Source organism: Nycticebus coucang, chromosome 20 (assembly GCF_027406575.1).
Source record: "Nycticebus coucang isolate mNycCou1 chromosome 20, mNycCou1.pri, whole genome shotgun sequence".
Lineage (NCBI taxonomy): Eukaryota > Metazoa > Chordata > Mammalia > Primates > Lorisidae > Nycticebus > Nycticebus coucang.
Genome location: NC_069799.1, coordinates 45490965 through 45509140, shown reverse-complemented (window position 1 = coordinate 45509140; position 18176 = coordinate 45490965). Strand labels below are relative to the sequence as shown.

Here is an 18176-nt window from a genome sequence, read left to right as displayed (position 1 = left end):
TTCTCTTGGTATCTTGTGCTATAACAGTTCCCTGGCAAAAAAGAAGGTAGTTCTAACTATCCTGGCTTTCAGGGTGATGTGACTAAACACTACGGCATTTCAATAATTTTAAAGATCTCTAAGCCCTTTGTTTTAACCTGAAACTATACCTGCCATTTGCAATACTATTCTGGATGGAAGGAAGGCAGGAAGGAAAGAAGGAAGAGAATTTCAATCTTACTCTTCAATTAAAAGACCAAGTGGAATAGTTCCTCCTAAAGTTTCTGAATCATCTGTTATTTCTGTAACATTGTTTTCCCCGCAAAAAGCAAAAAAATACAGAAATAGTTCCCTCCCCTGGTTCTCAGCAAATGAGGGAGCTGTGCTCACAGGTTCTATTTAGCCCCCAGAAAAGGAAGACCCCGCCCTGCTATGACGTGCCAGGCGCTTTGCATTTTCTCATTCATCTTCCCGGGAACTTCAAGGAGGGGGCAGCAAAAAAACAGCTAATGATTATGGAACGTCAACTCTGAACTGAATGGTTTCCTGCAATATCTCATTTAATCTTCATAGCCAGGCCGTAGTTTATTATCAGATAGAAGGAAACTGGAGGGCAGAGAAATTAGGTGATTTGCCTAAAGACACGCGGTCCATGGCAGCCTTGAGAGCCGACCCAAATCTGTCTGACTGCAAAGCCTCTGTGCCTCCTCCTCCAGGTTAGGCGACCTCCTGACAAACAGAGAACTTGGGAGCACGTCCTTGTGAATACACTCAGTTCCCCACATGAGATCTACGGAGCCAGTGAACAGGTGTCACCAAGAGAAGACGTCCATTAACTCCATCAAGTTAACGTCAGGAGTTAATGCCATGATTCTCAAACTTTGGTGCATATTAGAATCAGAGAACTTGTTTTAAAATGCAGATTTCTTGGTTTCGCCTCTAGGTTCCTAGTCAATAACAATTAGCCATTACTTTTTTTCAGCTGCTTCATAGATGTGCTGATTTGTACTAAAATAGATTCAGACTCTGACACTTCCAGTCTTAATGGTTTATTTTGTGAATGTCACTTGTCGTTCGGTTTCCTGCCATTACAATAGTTACAATTTGCTGTGAGGAATAAGGTCTTTATGCACCCAGATGAAGCTTCAGGAAGATGTGGATTTATACTGAGAAATTAGTAGAATAGTGTAACATACCATGGAACACAGGTAAATTGTGTAATCAGGAAGATGTTAAATAGACACATGTTCCTGAATTAGCAGTGGGAATTCATTATGAACTAAAGATGCTTCCTGGCCTTTAATTTAAATGCCAGTAAATGCTTATGGTAGAAGTTCTGATCACCTGATTTTATGAGAACGAGGAGCATATTTTGTTTTTTTAAAGCAATTATATGTTTGGGATCTGTGTGATGCATTTTTACTGTGTTTTTTTTTTTTTTTTTTTTTTTATTGTTGGGGATTCATTGAGGGTACAATAAGCCAGGTTACACTGATTGCATTTGTTAGGTAAAGTCCCTCTTGCAATCATGTCTTTTTACTGTGTTTTATTAGAGTTTCAAATCCATATGTAAGAAATGTGCCTGACTTTTGACTTTTAACATATTCCCTTAATCATAGTCATTAAGCTCTTTAAGTTACATATCATATAGCTGAAAATCAGACTTACCATCAGGCAATTACTTGAACATTACGAGATTTCATCTCCCTAATCCTGAATCTGTCAGGAAGTTCCCCCTATACTAGAGACTTGTTCATTGTATAGCTTGTCAAGAATGCTGGGACAAGTAAAAACAACAATAATAATGACATTAGGACAATTTGTTGTGAGGCAGCAGCAAGGAATTAGTAACTGGGAAATGTAAATTTTTAATTAGCATTTTAATATATAAAACCCATCCTAACCCCATACTTCAGTGTGCCTACCTGTAAATACGACACGTGGCCCCTGGTGAGTAAACACTGGCCAAGAATAAGGCAATGTTCCCTGTAAAAGATACTCATGTTTTATCTCAATGCAGGGTGTCTGTTCTAAGGCATATAAAAATGATGGCTCCAGTGTATGGGGTATAAAGAGGGGAGAAAATAGGATCGGATTACTACCTCGGGAATGTAGTACTACATCTTACTTATGGCAATCTCTAGGTTTTGTGTGGTTGCAACAAATGTTCTGATACCCATACCAGACCTCCAGGACTATAGGGAAGATTGTAAAAATGTAGACAAGTGGTTGATATGTCCACTAGTTTGAGGAAACCACAAAGAGCATGAATTTGCCTGCTGACTTGAATATCACATCCAATTTATCTTTTATGAGGAAGCCGCTCTAGGTACCCACTCAGGGATAGAGGTCCTAAGTGACGGCATGGGCAGACCCAGGGCATCCTGCAAGATTTTAGTGCCAACTGGGAAACACTCACTCAATTATCAGGGCGGGAAGGGAGAAGGCACATTGTTGCAACAGTTACCCAGGAGCTTAGAGACACTCACCATTTTTCCAGCTGGATGAGACCTGAGATTTGTACTTTCATGATTCTTTTCCAACTATTGCTGATGAAAAGCTGGCTGTCACATAATTGCTTTTCTCAGACTTACCTTTCACATCTATGAATGGCATTCCCACAGAGGACTAATTGTCCTCATCGGCCTCTCTTATTTTCATGTTTCCATAGGATTTGCTTTTAGATAATTTTATTTTTGTGGAATTAAACAAAACATAGAAATAGCATGCTACCTCCTGATACCCTTCTCATCCAGGTACATAAGAGGTTAACCCACAGAGTTTTAGGATAGAAAGTTGGGTTTAAGATAGAACAAGAAAAAAAGCAAAAATAAATCCCAAACAGATTTCAAATAAATAGGTAAAGAAGTCAAGAAAACCTAGGCATTTTCTAAAAGTTCTGGCCAAGTTGTCTTCTTTCCCTTGGTAAACCTCTGGCCTTCAGCTAACCCGCTGGACTCTGCACATATGGTGAAGAGGTATAACTCAGGATCTCTACAATGTGAGTTGAAATGACTCTTTATTTCAGAGATACTCAACAATCAATTCAACATCTGGTTGTTTCGTCTCCCCGTCTGAAGACATGGTACTAGGTTGGCGTAATAGAGGGACTGGTTTGTGCCTGATGATGACATCAGAGAGTCCAATGGTAATGAAAGAAAAGATTAAGGTCACTCCCAATTTCCCTAGAAGCAAGAGGGACTGCATGCCACGTAGGGCCTTGGGGGTGGAACACTTGTGTCTCTCAGAAGGCAGAAAGGAACAAAGAGAAAGCCTTGACCTCAGCTTTTATTGGGGTTTTCACAGGAAAGACAAGGCTGGGCAAGGCAAACAGCTTAGGACTGGCCGGTTGGAATAATTCCAGTGGGCTTTGGGACATAGCTATCTCTAGTTGTCTGGTACCTGTCCCTGAGTTGATTTAGGGCAGGGGAAATATTGGCATGCTGTGTGAGAGCTAGATAAGGCAGTGGTCACGAGTGCAGGCTCTGGGTCACAGGGCAGATGTCAACAACTTTAGCCATTAGTTTGGTCCTGTGATTAATGGATGTCAAAGACACAAATACAGAACCTAAGGGAACACAGGACAGGGATGAACAGCTCCTTCTACCAGGAACTCGGAATCTAGTGGCTGAATCATATATGTATACTGATAACACAGACCCAAGGTGCACTCTAGTACAGACACTGCTATACCATAATAGCAGCCCCCCAAAATGCAGCGGGACCTTCAGGAAGGCAGACAAGTAATGAGAAGTCCTGGGATGTTTTCTTTTTCTTTACCTTTAATTTCAGATTAATATGAGGTTACAAACAATTAGGACACATTGTTTGCATTTGTTAGATGAAGTGCCTGTGGTTGTGCCCCTCACTCAAGAGGTGTGCCCTGCACCCTTACATCGAGCCTGTTAGGTGAGAGCACACCAGTCCCCCTCCTCCCCTTACCTCAACTTGAATTAAATTGAGTTCTTCTCCTGTGTGGCCATCTATTCGTTCATCTACTGCCTTCATATTGGTATTGAGTACATTGGATATTTGCTTTTTCATTCTTAGGGTACTTTACAAAGAAGAATGTCCTCCACCTCCATCCAGGTTAATACAAAAAATGTAAAGTCTCCATCTTTTTATGGCTGTATTCTATAGCATACATATGTCATGCAAATCTACAAATGTAACTCACCATACAAATGGAAGCAAAAACAAAGGCCATATGATCCTCTCAATCGATGCAGAAAAAGCACTTAACAAAATTCAGCATCGTTTTCTGATAGGAAGCTTTCCTCTATGGGAGAGTTACATACTCATCCGTGGTACTACAAAATGATGTTTTGGTTGGCCACGGACTGCACATATGATGGTGGTCCCATAGATTTTGATACCAAATTTTTGCTGTCTCTTTTCTATGTTTAGGTACCTAAATATTTACCATGGTGCTCCAACTGCCTGTAGCATTCAGGAAAGTCACAAGCTGGACTGTGAGTTAGGGTGGTATTCTAGGAGCAATAGGCTATACCATACGTGTATAGCCTAGGTATGCAGTTGGCTAGAACTTCTAGATTTGTATAATAAGCACTGTGCCTCTCTCAGAGGGTATTCCCACTGTTAAGTGACGCATGACTGTGCTTTAAAAATCATACAACCCTGTTAATAAATGCCACTCTTTTGTATATGGCAGGACATGTCAGTGCCTGGCACTTAATACATGTTAACCAAAAGGTTGCTCTCTCTTTTCCTTCCCACCTTAATGCCATTATTGTGTTGTTAGCCATCGCTAACTTAATAAAAGGCTGATACATCATTCTCTCTCCCAAATGGAGGCATTCTTTTTGCAATTAATTTGGGTAACCCACTCAGTTCACGGTGGGTCATCTATTTCCCATTTTAGAAATAAAAAAGTCACTTGGAGTTAAAAAAAAATCCTTGGGTTAATTTTGATTGATGATGGCTGATCAGCTGGTGTGATGGCAGGAGAGGCAGCCCAGGGGTGCCCAGGTCTGGACCGTTCATGCTCTGGCCACATCGCTGTCTGCTTGAAGCCATTTGGCATGTCCCTGTACTAGGGCATCCCAGCTAGCCACTGCTATTCTCTGGAGAGCACCACTATTCGAGGGATTTCCTGATGAATTTGGTGAAGAATTTTATGAACTATAGACAGGGAGAAGATTGGAATGTTCTGTCTAGAGAAGTAAACACCAACTCTGTACTATGGTGACGGTGGCAGAGAAGCTATTTTCTATTCATGTGTAATTTTGTGTGGGGGAGAAGCTGACATGAGGATAGTAATGAAGTAGAAATAATTTTCCTTATTCAATAACCATGTAGATTCAATCTCCGTAAAGGTAGATGATTTCTTTTTTATTAAATCATAGCTGTGTACATTAATGCGATCATGGGGCACCATACACTGGTTTTATAGACCGTTTGACACATTTTCATCACGCTGGTTAACATAGCCTTCCTGGCATTTTCTTCGTTATTGTGTTAAGACATTTACATTCTACATTTACTAAGTTTCACACATATGTAAGATCTTCCACGTCCTTTGTTAGATCAACTCCCAAATATTTCACCTTCTTTGGCACTACTATGAATGGAATAGAGTTCTTAACTGTTTTTTCAGCTTGACTATTGTTGGTATATATGAAGGCTACCGATTTATGAAGGTTGATTTTGTAACCTGAGACACTGCTGTATTCCTTGATCACGTCTAAGAGTTTTGTAGTAGAATCCCTGGTGTTTTCCAGATATACAATCATATCATGGTAGATGATTTTTTTGTAAGTTTATCATCCTTTTCTTAGTCCACAGGGTTGTAAGCTTGTATACACCTAATGCATTTGATTCATGGATGACCCTGCTCAGCGTCTCCTAATCATCATGCCGTGATGCAGATGGCTACTGTGTTTGCAATCCGTATGATGTGCTGATCATTCAGTTCCACTCCTGACACACATAATCTCTGTTTCTTGTGCTCCATCCGTGCATCTGAAACTTTGCTGTATGTGAGAATCATCTGGGCATTTAAAGTACAAATTCCAGGATCTCCACTGTAGATCACCACTGAGGATGAGCTCCAGGCATCTGACATTTAGTCAACCACCCTCCTGCCTCCCTTTCCTGGTTGATCCTAAAGTAGGTGGTCCATGGAGCAGACCCTGAGAAACAGATTTCTAATTCATAGCTAAAAGCAAATATGTATCATAGCCTGAGAGCATGTCAGTTTCTAAAAAACAAGTTTTATTAGCACTTGTCAACATAAAACACTTTTAGTGGTTTTCTTTTTCCAATTGGATGTTTATTTAATTTTTATTGATACCTATTTGGGGGTACGTGTGATAATTTGATATATTTACAAAATCAAATTAGGGTAATAGAGACATCCTTCACTTTAAATATTTATCTTTTCTTTACACTGGCAACATTTGAATTGTTCTCTTCTACCTATTTTAAAATGTAGAGTTGATTAATGTTAACTGTAGTCATCCTACTAATCTATCAAACACCAGGTATTGTTTTTTCTATCTATGTGAACTGTTGTACCCATTAATCAACCTCTCTTCATCTCCCGTCCCCCTTCCTGGATTCTGGTAACCACCAATCTTCTCTTTATCTTCATGAAATCCTTTCTAGGATTTCTTAAAAATTAGGATAGGTCTTACTCTCTTGCCCAGGCTAGAGCACAGTGGCATCATCATAGCTCACTGAAACTTCCAACTCCTGGACTCAAGTGAACATCCTGCCTCAGTCTTCAGGACAGCTACGACTCAGGCACATATCACCACACTCAGCTACTTTTTCTAATTTTTGTAGAGATGGGGGTCTCACTATGTTTCTCAGGCTGGTCTTGAACTCCTGATCTCAAGCTATCCTCCTGCCCCAGCCTCCCCCAAAGTGCTACATGTGAGCCGCTAAACCCACCCACCTCCTTTCTAACTTTTGTGTAACTATAATTTTCTTACTTTCTAAAACAAGCCAACAAGAGAGGCTTCAAAGTTTTATCAAGAACATCAATTTTATTTTGCATTCATGGGTACAAAGTTACAGTTAGAAGAATTAAGTTTAGTATTCCATTGTACAATAGGTAACTATGGTTAATAATATTATACTGTATATTTCAAAATTGACAGAAGAGAGTATTTTAAAGTTTCTTATCCACAAAGAAATGATAAGCATATGAGATAATGATATATTTATCGATTGAAATGGGTAATTTATAAAGAGAATAAATTTATTTCTTACCATTATGGAGGCTGAGAAGTTGAAGTTTGAGGGGCTTTATCTGGTAGGAACTTTCTTCTTGGTTGGGGCTGTGTAGAGTCAGTCTAAAGTGGCACAGGCATCACTTGCATGGGGGTTGAGCATGCTAGCTCAGGTCTCTCTTCCCTTTCTCATAAAGCCACCAGTTCCCCTCCCATGATAACCCATTAGTTCATTAACCTATCAATCCATTAATCCATGAATTAATCCATTAATCCAGCAGTGGATTAATCTATCTGCGAGGGCAGAGACTTCATCATCTAATCACCTCTTAAAGGCACCATTCCTCAATTCTGCCACACAGGGGATTAAGTTTCAACATGAGTTTAAGAAGGGACAACTATTCAAACCACAGCAGATGGACAAGCCAGCTACTGTGATTTGATTACTACACAATGTATACATGTATTAAAACATCACACGGCACCCCATGGATTTGCACAATTATGTGTCAATGACAAAATTTCTTTAAACAAAAGGAGCATTAATCTTTTCTAAAAAGAGAACTGGCAGTGCCTTTATAAATTAAGAGGAAAAATCAAAAGAATATCTAAATCAACTAAAGAAAACCTTATCGTTGTTAGAGAAGGGCCCTGAAGCAGGCCGGGAAGAGGGAAGTCCTAGGTCCCGGAAAAGGTAACAAGTTAAAGCAACAACATTGTTGTCTTTTTTTTTTTTTTTTTCCTTAAGCGGGCTGTTAAGTATTCTTTCTCTGGTCATTGCACATCTGCCCGATGACTCAATAATCCAAGTTCCTTCCTGTGTCTGTAAAATCCCTTCTCCGGGACTCAGAGGAAGGGGGGGATATTGGGCATCCTGGGCTGGCCCCTGCACAGGCTTCCAGGGCTGTGCTAGGTTTCCAAGAGCATTAGGGTAAAAGTTGTTTACAATCATATTTTATATTTTACATCATATAAACACTAGGTATTTTTTCCCCTGTGTTTAAATCTCCCAAGACCAGGTAGGTGGGAGAAAGGGACTCAAGCTGCAGGAAAGTGGGAGTGGTGTGATTAGGGCCTGGGAAGGTTGGGCTGTCTGTGGTCAGCTTCTGCCTGTGGACTGGTGACTGATGTGGAAATTGGCCCACTGGCTTTTTGTCACTACCTTTTATCTCCATTTTATCTTCTTCCATTTGTAAACAGACATTCATCTGTTCAGATTGACACGTCTTACCCATCTTTTCCTTCTTCCTCTTCGTAATTCTTTTCCCAGATCTCCAGAAAAACCTTGCACCTTTCTCCCTGCACCCCCCTCTGCCCCCATCTTCACCACCATCTTCTCTCCTCATCTTCGCATCCTGCTTCTTGATTTGAAATGGCCTTAGTCCAGGCTGGAAAGTGTTAGAGCAGGACTCGTGATACACCAGTTCTGAGGAAAGATAGAAGCCAAACATGTTGAAATGAGGTAGACAAGATAGAGACACAAAACCATCAAGAAGCATCAAAGTCTGGGACGTTGCCGTGTTTAGAATCTCTGGTATTTCAATCTCATTATCTTCCCATGATTGAATCTGCCTTTGCCAACCTTTCTGCTAAAACACAATTTCTTGTTAAGCTTTATTTGGCTTAACAAGCCAACTTAGCTCTTCACTGTTTCTTCTACTGAAACTCCACAGCATTTTAGGTACATTATAGAAACTCTCTGGGATTGACCCAGAAACCCAACAATATGACATTGTTTCATGAGGAAACAAGACCCAATCTCAATGCACCGGCTATAAATGATCTTGTGGAAACATGTGGCTCCATGTGTCAGCACAGTGCACAAACAGGTGCCCCACAATGACAAAAAGTTATTTCTTTGGGCTTGGCACCCATAGCACAGTGGTTACGGTGCCAGCCACATAACACCAAGGCTGGCAGGTTCAAACCTGGCCTGGGCCAGCAAAGTAACAATGACAACTGCAACAGAAAAATAGCCGGGCATTGTGGCGGACGCTGGTAGTCCCAGCTACTTGGGAGGCTGAAGCAAGAGAATCGCTTAAGCCCAAGAGTTTGAGGTTGCTGTGGCACTCTACCCAGGGTGACATAGTGAAACTCTGTCTCAAAAAAAAAAAAAAGAAAGAAAGAAAGAAAGAAAAAAAGTTATTTCTTTGAGCTGGCAAACTGAGGAAAAACAGGAATCGCATATGACATTGGAACAATTCATTGTTGAAAGATGCTTTTCCGACAAGAAGTAATATCACCACTGTTAATAACAAGGGACTCCTCAGAAAAGCCTTCTGCATTTCCTTTTTCATTTTACATTTTTTTGTCACCCTATTTTCCCAGCCTAAAGATAATGTCCTTTGTTTCTCTGCTTGGCTGCAACCCGCTTGTCCTTTTCAGGGTGTTCCCTGTGAAGTCTTCCCTGGGGGCTCCAACCCAAACAACACTGGTAGCACAAGTGTTAGTGGTAATAGCTACCATTTATGGCCTTCTTACTGTGCACTGGAACTATGCTAAGCTCTGAAAAGGCATTATCTCATTTAATTCTCATAACTTCCCTATAAAGTGAACACTACATTCTTCATTAGAGAGGAAATTGATGTCAATGGAAGTAAAATAACATACCTAGAAAGTGGCAGAAGCAGCCAGGACTGGGTGCCAAGGTGGGATCATGCTGGTCTGCTCCCGCCTTCTCCCATCTGGCTTCCTTGGATTCACGGTTGATAATGTTCAGTGCAACATTTGATCATATTATTATTTGTTTTCCAGCAATAGTGTGTTGGACTTTGTTGCTCTGTTAGATTATATGTTCCCACTAACCATGAGGAGCATACGAGTATAATCTAATAAAGTTAAAAAAAAAAAAAAAAGCCACCTTGCTCTGATGGTTCAGAGCAAGGGTCTCGAGTCAGATTCTGCAACTTGCTATTGGTGCAACTCTCTGAGGCCCAGTTTCCTCATGTGTATACTGGTGCCCACCTCATTAGATTGTGTTGAGGATTAAAAAAAATAACATAGCCCAGCCTGGTGGTTAATGCTTGTAATCCTAGCACTGCAGGAGGCCGAAGCAGGAGGTTCACTTGAGCGCAAGAGTATGAGACCAGCCTAAGCAAGAGTGAGACCCTGTATCTACCAAAAATAGGAAAATTAGGCAGGCATGGTGGTGCATGTCTCTAGTCCCAGCTACTTGGGAGGCTGAGGAAGGAGGATGGCTTGAGTCCAGGAGTTCAAGTTTACAGTGAGTTAAGATGAAGACAGTGCACTCAAGCGTGGGCAACAGAGCAAGACACTGTCTCAAAAAAGAAAACAAGACAAAAGACATAATGTATACATAGGACTCAGATATGGTGAAAGTGCAAAACCCCTTTCATTAGCACTGGTGTTTTGATAGAAAGCATGTCCTAAAATCATGGTGTGCCTAAATGGCTTTCTGAAAACTCTTTTTGCAGAGACAACCGTCTGCTATGCTATGCATGGACTTGATGTAGCTAATTCTCCCTTCCTCTCCTCAACTCATCAGCAACATTTAACATTTTGTGTTTTTTGTTTGCTTTCTGAAGTACAAACCCTTTTGCCCACAAGCAGACCCGGGCAGCAGGCTCATCTTTCTGCCTGCACAGCTATAAGAGAAACAGAGAGTGGGAGAGGTCAGGAAGTGTTCGTTCCGGTCTCAGCACCCCCACTGACCTGCTCCACCCTTATCCAATAGGCATAACCTACCCCTGGCTTCAGTCTCCTCCTCTGCCAGAAGAGAGGACACACCAGCTGACTTGAACCTCACTTCCAAAACTACTACTCAGATTCTTAAGACATTTTTTCTTCTGTTAAGAGACAGAGTCTTGCTCTGTCACCCAGGCTGTAGTATACTGGCATTGTCATAGTTCACTGCAGCCTGGAAGCCCTGGGCTCAAGCCATCCTCCTGCCTCAGCCCCACCTCCACCCGTAAGCCTAAAAAAAAATCTAAAACTTTTTTTTGTTTGTTTTTTGCAGTTTTTGGCCGGGGCTGCGGTTTGAACCCACAACCTCCGGCATATGGGGCCGGCGCCCTACTCCTTTGAGCCACAGGCGCTGCCCAACTTTTTTTTTTAAGAAGTAAATCCAAAACATTAAGGTTTTGTCACCATCAAATGTTTCCTTCCTCTTCAAGCCATCGGGGTGTACTTGTGTTTGTATGTGTCCAAGTGTATTGTGTTCACGTGTGTCTTTGTGTGAGTGTGTATAGATGGCTGTTGGTGTGTATCTGTGTGTCTATAAATATGCTTATGTTTTGTTGTATATCTGTGTATTTGTGTGGACTTTTGCACAGGCTTGACGTACTCCAAGCTCAAGTGATAGGAAATCAGAGTGAAGGGTGGCCAGCTCACCTGCTTTCCGCGCGACCCACCCACACTCACCCTATAGGCTCAGCCATCAGGCTCCACACGGTACCGCCCAGTCCTGCTGATGAGAGAGCAAAGGTGGGCGGGGCGATCCCGAGCGGTGGGCGGGGCGATCCCGGGCGGTGGGCGGGGCGATCCCGGGCGGTGGGCGGGGCGGGCGGCGGCGCTCCGGGCATGCTCGGCCGCTGCTGCAGGCTGGGCGGGTCGCGCTGGTCCCCGGCCGGCCGGAGCGGCGGCGGCGGCGGCGCCGGGCAGCATGAGGGAACCGCTCGGTAAGTCCCGGCGTGTCTTGCGCTCCTGACTCCCACCGTCCATCTGGCCCTCTCCCACGGCGCTCCACCGGCCTCGCCCTTCGCCTCCTTCTCTCGCCCCCAACTTCCCCAGCCTGGACGTTGCTCGGGTCCGAGCCTTCTCCGGCGTCAGGGGGTGAACGCGCCCCCGGTCGCAGCCCCGCCCGAGACCCCCGCGCTGTGCTCAGCCCCGCAGCCGGGCCGTGGAGGGACCCCGCGCGCAGCCTCCGGGTGTGGGCGCGCCCCCGGGGCTGGGAGGGGCGTCCCCGGCCCCCAGATGCCCGGGGCGCGGGGCTCCCGGGGCGGGCTCCGCGGGCCGCGGCTGGCGTTGGCGCTCGCGTCGCCCCTGGGCGCGGGGACGGCCCTGAGGACGGGGGTCGCCCGCTCCATTGCCGGCGTCGCTCCCCACAGCCCGCGGCCGGGTGACCCTCTCCCTCGCCCGAGCGCCCCGACTTGGCGGACCCCTCTACCCAGGAAGTGACAGCGGCCGCTCGGAGTCTCCGAGGTCCCGGTTCCCACGGTGGCCCCGGCGGTCGGGACCTGCCCGCCGAACAGTGGAGGCTGCACGTAGCGCCCCGCTGCCCACTCGGGTCTCCGCCCGGGCCTGGCGCGCCCACCGCACCGCGCGCCGGCGCTGGGGATTAGGGCGCTAATCGCGGCTGCCTCCCGCCTGTGCCAGGCAGCCCGGCTGCGGCTGCCTGTGGGCTGGGAGAGAGGCGAGAGCCCGCCCGTGAGGGCTGTAAATCCCGTTAATCAGCTCGTTTATGGGATCTGAAGCCCGCTCGCCCGCCCAGGGTCTCCGCGCTCTGCTCCACGCGAGCACCCTCTGCTCCCTTCACCCCGGTCGCAATCACTTTATCCCCAGATGCTAGGGGTGCTCAGCAGCAGCAGCCAAAAGCGCCCCCCTCGCTCCCAGGCACTAGGAAAAGAAGCCCAGCGCCTGGGGTTCTTCTGGGGTTTGAAAAGAAGTGGTGATTTCACTACTGAAGAAAAAAATTAAAACGGGAACTTGAGGCCAACGCAACCTGGAAGTGCCCTGGTGTTTGCTCATCCCTGCTCTCTAGGAGCAAGAAAGACTTTAGGGCATTAGTAACCCCTCCCCCAACACAGGAGCTCCCCTACCTCCTGCACACCCTCCTACACAGGCCCCCTACTCGGCCCTTGCCCACACTTCCCTCCCCAAGTCGGGCTGCCTGGGGTTGTCTGGGAGAGAGGGGTGGGGCAGTGCAGACCACACAACTCCCAGAGTTTCCTGTGGGTGACAGTTTAATGTGAAATTCGCCCACAACGTCATGTTTTCCTTCTCAGGCTTTTTCTCTTTTCATATTTTCAAAGAATAGACATCCCAGGGATTAGGGATGAGGGTCAGGAGATGGGCGGATTCTTGGAAGGAAAGTGGGGGTGGGGGGTAGGACTGGGGTAGAGTCTGTAGTGAGTTGTCGCGGTCTGTACAGGTAGAAGTTGAGTGATGGGAAGTTTGGGAATTTTCAGATGATTGGAGTAAGGCCATTCAGGGAGGCAAGAAAGCATATGGGTGTGTTTGGAAATCATACAAAGATTCGATTTTATGGGAGTTGTGCTGGTTTTCATGTGAAATTGGGAATTTGGTTAATTCTTTTGGTTTTCCATAAGATTCTTAATTATTTCCATAACTTGATTATTTACCTTGATATTAGGTATCTAATTCAAAGTTACCAGTTGAACAAGCTTCCTGAAGGTCTCTAAGTGTCACTGTGGACAGGCAGCATGTAACAAACTGTTGTACTCCAACCCTAGTGCGCCAGCAAATGTTTGTTAACAGAGACTTTTAATCTGCTGGGCCTTCTCCTCCAAAACCTAACCCTCAGCTGCAGAGACTGGGGCGTCAGGCCCTTGGCAGGCCTCAGCAATTTAGAGGGATTGGGTTAGTACAGGATGCCTGTTTTAGGAAAAAAGAAGTTTGTCTTTTCACCCCCTTGTACATACCTTAATATGCCTGAGTGTCCACATGTTTTTGGAGAGCTGGACAAGCTCATCAGAGTTACCTATAATCATAATTCATCTGAGTGGTCACAGATTCCAGGAGGCTATGATGTATTGTTCAGTAGTTATAAAATATAACTTGAAATTGGAAATATGCAAGGAAACAAAGATTATTTTTTAGTTAAAAAGAAGAAACTATGAGGTTTGTGGAGTCTAATTTTTAAAACGTGGCGTTAAAAATATATCCTAGAAATATTAGGAGTAAAGAAGGCCCAGGACTCTGCCATCCCCCCGCCAATTTCTCATTGTCTTTACTGGGAGAGCCCTCTAGTTTAGGACAGTAAACAATGTCATCCATCCTCAGGAGTGAGTTTCTTTTTTAAGGAGCTTGTCCAAACTCCATGATAATTAATCTAGAGAGAGTTTAGAACACAGAGCGTTGCAATGCAACAATTGTTCTACTGTGGTTTTTATTTTGATAAGCAAAGACTATATCCCTGAAATCCTCTGGGTCTATTGCTAAATGCATTACTGAGGTTATTTGGTTTTTTAACAGATGTTGTTTTTCACCTTTTGGATTAGAAGGGGTTATCTCTCTCATTAAAACTGTGCTCTTGTACTTTGTTTGAAGGGCCGGCTGATTTAAGGAATGTGGAGGTCCAATCGCTTGCTAAGGCCAGCAGCCCAGGGAACAGGTCAGTCTTCCAACACTATATCCTTTAAACACTGCATGGTGATTAGAACAATGTTAAGAACCCTCCCTAGATGCTAAAACTTCCATTATCTTGATTTGAATTTGAGTGTCTTGTTTAAAATTTGTATTGTTACTTTTCCTTTCTGTAGCTAACTATATTTATTTTTCCACAACTTTCTATAGATAGGATTGAGAACAGCCTGGCTACACTGGCAAATACATTGTCAGACCACTAACTATCCTTATAATAGTTTATAGTTCACTTAGAAAGCTTGTTTCTTCTGTGTAAATGAAACAATTTAGATAATGTTTTAAAGAGGCAAAAAGCAAGCAAGCAAATGTATGTATAGGACAAATAGCTGGAGAAACAGAAACCAAACTGTTGCTTCTGGTTATCTCTTGGCACTGTGGGGTTCCTGGAAACTTTTCTTTTTTTACTTAAGCTCTGAATTTTGCAATGTTTACTTCTGTGATCACTTTCTGTGACTTTTGTAATTAGATAATAAATAACAATGTAAAGATTATGTGAAATAATTTAAATGTGTATGTTTTTATAAAGCCTTGGCTCTTTTATTCTAAAGATGTTAAAAAACAAAACCCAAACTAGTACACTGTAAGTTAAATAGAATATTTTAGGAATCTTTACACGTAGAGCTTGACATATACATGTAAGATGATATGGTTATAGGTTTTACAGTTATTATTGCATATAGCCAAAATTTCCAGAAGATTTAAAAACAAAAATCTTATCCACTTTCAGTCCTTTTTAAATGACTTCTAATCTTTCAGAAATGTTAATGAAGTACTTAGGGTCTTATAAAAATGGGGTGACGTAGCCAAAGTGATGATTGTGTGACATTGAATTTGGAGGTTAACAGAAGATAGGAGAGAGTATGTGTGTGTGTGTTTACACTAGTTGTGGGCAGAGAGATAAAGAAAAGTTAAGAGAGATAATTATGAAAAAATTAAATACATAATATTGCGTACTATTTTTCTCTCTTTTTTTGAATCAGTGCCTTAACACCAACCTAGCTTAGCAAGATTAACTGTCAAAGATACTTTTGGCCTTTGACTCACGTTTTCCAGCTCATTTTTTTTTTTTTTTTTTTGTCACCTTAAAGAAACCTAAGGTCCTACTTCTAAAATGATTACTTAACAGCTTAAGTATGCTTTTTCATCTCTTATGAGATTTTAACAACTCAGGGTGCTGGCAGAGTTGGCCATCAGACTATGTGGTATGGTCCCAACCGTCTGTGAGAACTTGTTGTCCCAGAACTTCAAGTGGAACTGTTGAGTTATTTAATAATTAAGACTGGAAAGGGAAATGGCAGTCCTATTGTTCATAATGAAATGCACAATTCTACCATTAAAAAAAAAAAATCTATAGAAAGCGTGAAAAGCCCATGTGTCATTTAGCAACATGCCCCATTCTGGTTTGATTTCTGTCTTGGCTATTTACTTCTTATTTAAAAAAAGTACTTTGTTATGTATTATAACATTAGACATAAAAGTTGAAAAAATATTTACACTCAAGTGCCAACAATTGGAGGGACCAATTACATCTTCAGTATGGAATGTCAGTGAATACAACTGAGAAGTTTGAGGTTGTTTTGTCTTTTTTGCAGTTTTTGGTTGGGGCTGGGTTTGAACCCGCCACCTCCAGTATATGGGGCCGATGCCCTACTCCTTTGAGCCACAGATGCCACCTGAAGTTTTAGGTTTTATAGGGGAGTAGCAATGTCTAATCAAGACCTTCAGAACGCTGGTCACAACCTTGTATTAGATTTCTTCAGCAGAACATGTGATTGCAGGTATTACATACTAGAACTTCATGGAAATTAGTATTCATTCTTTTCTTCAAAGCTGCTTTTATTATCATTGAGTCTTACAAATACGTACTATATTTTCAAAGATACATTTTCCTAATCTTATCTAAGGAACACTTCGTTTTTGAAAGTTTTTCTGATGACCAAATACATTGTTATAGATACTCTGTTTAAGTTATAATTTGATGTGTTATCACGATATTAAGTTATGAATTATGATGGCTGAGGAAATATTGTTATAGTAACATAACTCAGTGCAATAGTGTATATGGTATATATGTTAAGTTATATGTACTTAAGTTAATATTAAGTATAGTTAAGTATATGACATTGCCAATATTTGACCACATTTGACCTGCAAAATAACAACTTCATATGGTTTAGACCTAATGCATTTCATGACAGAACATGATAAAATGCAATAAAGTATAGATAAGGAAATCATTTAAAAACCCAGAGCGCGACACCCCTGTTGATGCCTTTCCTTTTTGTGTTTTCCCCCTCCATGTGTTTTTGTATATAAATGAAATTGGTTTCACACTGAATCTAGGATTCTATCCTGTTTTTATTATTATTTTTTTTTTTTTAGAGACAGAGTCTCACTTTATCGCCCTTGGTAGAGTGCTGTGGTGTCATAGCTCATAGAACCTCCAGCTCTTGGGCTTAGGTGATTCTCTTGCCTCAGCCTCCTGAGTAGCTGGGACTACAGGTGCCCTCCACAATGCCCGGCTATTTTTTTGTTGCCATTTGGCCAGGGCTAGATTTGAACCTGCCACCCTCAGTATATGGAGCCAGTGCCCTACCCACTGAGCCACAGGTGCCGCCCCTGTCTTTATTAGCTGACCACTTTCCTTTGCCATTATATACCTGCAAACATAATTTTATACTTGTGTATACATATTATTGTCCACTGCATGGATGACCCAGAATTTTTTAAACTATCCCTTGAATGGACATTCACTCTAATTTTTTTATTGTCATAATTAAAAGTTGAATAAGTGTTCTTACATAAATAAAACTTAGTATGTTTCTCTGATTATTTCATTGGGATGGATCCTAAGAAGAGATATTATAAATCCATAGAGTTTCAGGTGTTTAAAGATTTTATCATGTATTGATCACTTTTGAGAAAGGAGATACCTGTTTATACACAGCTCCCCCGTACCCCTCATACTCACAGATAGCAAAGCCCGTAAGCTCCCTGTGCTCTCACCAGTGACAAACATTGCTTTGAAAAACCTTCAATAATCTGATAAGTGAATAGTGGCATTTCTCTTTAATTTGCATTTCTTCAGTGACAGGTAAGGATGGCTTTTTTCCTCCCATATTTTTAATTGAGTAGTTATCTCTTTCTTTTATTTTCAATTCATATTCCAGGCAAATTTTAAAAAGGAAAAAAGAGGTCTGGTTGATTGAATGAGTTTCTTACTATTTCCTTTCACTGCCTTGGAGAGCCTCAGAACTATGAGACTGAGCAATATTTTTATTTTTGTAAATGGAAAGGGAAGAGAACATGGCACCTGTGAAATGGTGCTCCTTTGCTAGTCTCAGCCCCTAGTGCTGAGAATACCCATAATTGCGATAATCCCACCTAAACTATAACATCCACAGGGAGGGTGCTGACAGGGTCGTGTTGGTCCCTGCGTGGTTCAGCGCAGGGCCCAGTATTGCCCGGCACATCCAGTGCAAAGCAAGGGCCTGGATGGATTTCATTTGGAATATGTGCACAGCACCTGCCCTGTAGAAAGGAGAATTGCTAGACGTTTCCCTCCCAGCCTCATTCCTCTCTGTTCTTCCCTGTCTTTGGTTGTGGCCATTTATCTCTGCTCTCTTGGGTGGCCCCTACATGGGTGCCAGTGAGGCC

The 18176-nt window shown here is 42.7% G+C and overlaps 1 protein-coding gene across 1 annotated transcript in view; it reads left to right on the top strand.

Moving 5' to 3' along the window:
• The first annotated feature begins 11710 nt into the window (after positions 1-11710).
• The window catches only part of JCAD (junctional cadherin 5 associated), a 50076-nt gene continuing 43610 nt past the window's right edge, over positions 11711-18176 (top strand). The window contains exons 1-2 of the mRNA XM_053572961.1: positions 11711-11812; positions 14424-14487. The gene's annotated coding sequence lies outside the window, so the exon portion shown is untranslated. The remainder of the gene's footprint in view (positions 11813-14423; positions 14488-18176) is intronic.